General features: G+C 47.4%; 1 protein-coding gene across 1 annotated transcript in view; it reads left to right on the plus strand.

Annotated features, from left to right (window-relative positions):
- T265_00711 (hypothetical protein) overlaps positions 1-3,129 on the plus strand; it is a gene marked incomplete at both ends in the record, with an annotated part of 22,609 nt that overhangs the window by 12,120 nt on the left and 7,360 nt on the right. The window lies entirely within an intron of this gene.

Genomic DNA, 3,129 nt, shown 5'->3' on the forward strand with positions numbered 1-3,129 from the left:
CATCGGTGAACGAAACTGCGGCAGCTACAACCATTGTACGACGAGTACGCGGTTATTACAGCTGCCAATGATGATGATGATGACCACGTCAAGGTGGCACCTTTATGTCGGGATACGGTAATGTTACCAATGTAGGTGGATTTGTCCCCCGTTCGGCACAGCTGACAATGATGATGATGATGACCACGTCAAGGTGGCACCTTTATGTCGGGATACGGTAATGTTACCAATGTAGGTGGATTTGTCCACCCGTTCGGCTCTGGTCATATTGTTTAACGTTCCTTGGAAACACATAATCCCATTTGTCACTCCGAATGGAATGCGCCCAGACTGCTATCGCTCACTTTGATTAGGCGAGATGGCTCAAGTGGTTAGAGCGCGAATTTACTGACCGGAAGGTCCATGGTTCGAACCTCACCTCTGACTCTCGACTTCCCCTGTCTAGGCTTGGGCAACCTGACAGTATCCCAGCCCTCGTGCTTCCTTCGGGTGGCATGGCAGCTAGGCACCGAAAGGGCGCTACAGCTGAACGATTTTTTTTTATTATGCGCGCGATGTTGCTCTCCTTGGTCCAGATCCTCCCCAAATGCAGGTGATTTCAAATAACCTAAATAACTCTGCCACACGGTATGGCATGCGCTTTACAGCTGCAAAGTGTAAAGTGTTGCTACAAAATTTAGTTGGATCAAACCCAAACCTAGTGCTCGCAGGCGAGTCAATCGACATGGTAGGTGAATTTGTTTACCCGGGCAGTTGTATAAGCTCCGGTGGACTGGGTGGAACTGAAATCACTTCCCGAATCGGGAAGGCCGGCGCAGCTTTTGTCAAGCTGCGACACCTGTGGCGCTGACGTGACTTCAGTTTGTCTGTCAAGGACAGAGTTTTCAGTGCGTCGGTGCTATCCATACGTCTTCATAGATCAGGGATGTGGCCTCTACGCGCAAATGACATACGAAAGACGTCAGTGTTTGACCATGGATGTCTCCAAAGCATTGGTCAGGTCTGGCGGGAACATCTGATTAGCAATGTTGAGGTACGCCAGATGGTCTTAGGAAGAAGGAACTTTCCCGCGATAGTTGAATTACTCACGCTTCATAGGGTGCTCTGGTTAGGGCATGTGCTTCGCATCCCAGGAGACCTTCGGTCTCACCGAGCTCTTTTTCTTAGCCCTGTGTTGTGTGGAAGAGACCGAGAGATGGACAATGTATGACCTGGTAACGAAGTGTGAAGACACCAGTGAACTTAGTCGGGTTGACAACCGCCTGCTCCCTCGTTGGGAATTCGGGACTCAACTCACCAACAAGTATTGACATGGGTAGACATGGCTCAATCATGCAGTCGTTGAAGCGTTCGTCAAATCTATAGCCTTTAATGTGTGACCACCCATGACCGGAAGGTCCGCGGTTCGAACCCGACATCTGCCTCTCGACTTCCCCTGTCTAGGGTCGGGAAACCTGGCGGTATCCCCGCCGTCATGCCTCCTTCTGTTCTCATGGCAGTTAGGCGCCGAAAGGGTGCTACAGTTGAACGATTTTTCCCGAACTACTTGGACATGCCTTCGTCTCTCATGCGTGGCTGTATCTCCCACGCTGTCCCATTTTCTGGCGGTCTAATCTGTGATAGCTATAACTGATAATGAACTAAACTGAACACAAGGGGCATATTGTATCCTACCACTAGGTACTTTATACAGAAATACTTGACAGTTTGAAGAATACCGCCCAAAATCAACCACACTTAGGGTGATTTTGAGGCATTCTTGGGTCTAACTAACTCTCGGTCATTCCCTACAACTAGTGGGAATAAGTTAAGGTTATCTCATATCCTTTCTGCTAAAACTTTATGTCGTAGTCAATCGGTCCAAAGCCACTGAAGGAATTTTTATCCGAATTGACAATCGCAGTTATACTGATGCTCTTACATATTGCGATCCACATCCAAACATTTACCAACGGAAGAATCTATTGTGGCATGCCGTTCTCACGACCAAATTACTCTTTCGGGATTAGTTAATATCTTCCGTCTTACTGTGCATTGCAGGAGCATCTCTTCACCCATCCAGTAAGTCGAATATCCGCAGTCGGAGATATCGCTGCGCAGATCTTAGGGTCCAAAGTGGCTCTTGGTAGCTTATGGTAGCTTCGGGACATCGGTATTCTTCCTAAAGGGTAATTTTATGACACATCTGCGTATCTTGTGAGGGCTAGTCCGTATGGACTGGAGATACATACCGAGTTTCCGCCTTCGATGAAAATCGCCTATGAAAGATCGCGGATAATGTGAGAACAGTGTGATTATCTCCACAAGACGCCACTGAAACTCAACTGAATTGAGGCAGATAACTGTCTTACCTAAACACCACAAGGTGATCCCCAAGTAACTACTGCGACGCGCCTTTTTGTACATTTCTTCATCAAAAATGGGAGGGCTGGAGAGTTGGTCAATTTGGAAGTGGAGTAAAGGACTCTGATGACCAGATTCTCCTCAGTTTGGTGTTTAAGCTACCTAGATGGAATCCAAAAAACAATGACTACGCATGGTTCGAAACTCCGATAAATACAGCCCAAAGTCGCTTCCAATGAGATGCTTTCGAAAAATTAGTACAGTAGTAATTTTCAATCGACATGTCGTCCTGTAACTGAAGCTAATCCATGCTGAAAAGCCTGTAAGCACCGTACATCTGTTTCATCCTGATTGGGAATCATCAGCAGTATGTGTCGCATGAATCTCAGAGTTTTAAACCCATCAACTTTCGGTCAGCGATTGAACAACTGTTTATCCACGAAAGACTGAGCAGCAGTGTGATTACCTTTCACGTAGGCAGAGTATGGCGCCGCTCATCGTTCAACCAGAGAAACTACCACTTATTGACTGGCTTCTCGATTGGCAACTTCCCATATGGTACTGTAAGATTTTGTAATTTTCGATTGGTTTACCGCTTTGAAAAATCGTCCAGTTGTAGCACCCTTTCAGTGCCTAGCTGCCATGCCACCCGAAGGTTGCACGAGGGCTGGGATACTGCCAGGTTACCCAAGCCTAGACAGGGTAAGTCGAGAGTCAGAGGTGAGGTTCGAACCATGGACCTTCCGGTCAGTAAATTCGCGCTCTAACCACTTGGACCATCTCGCC

Source organism: Opisthorchis viverrini (genome assembly GCF_000715545.1).
Source record: "Opisthorchis viverrini unplaced genomic scaffold opera_v5_7, whole genome shotgun sequence".
In the NCBI taxonomy this organism is placed as follows: domain Eukaryota; kingdom Metazoa; phylum Platyhelminthes; class Trematoda; order Opisthorchiida; family Opisthorchiidae; genus Opisthorchis; species Opisthorchis viverrini.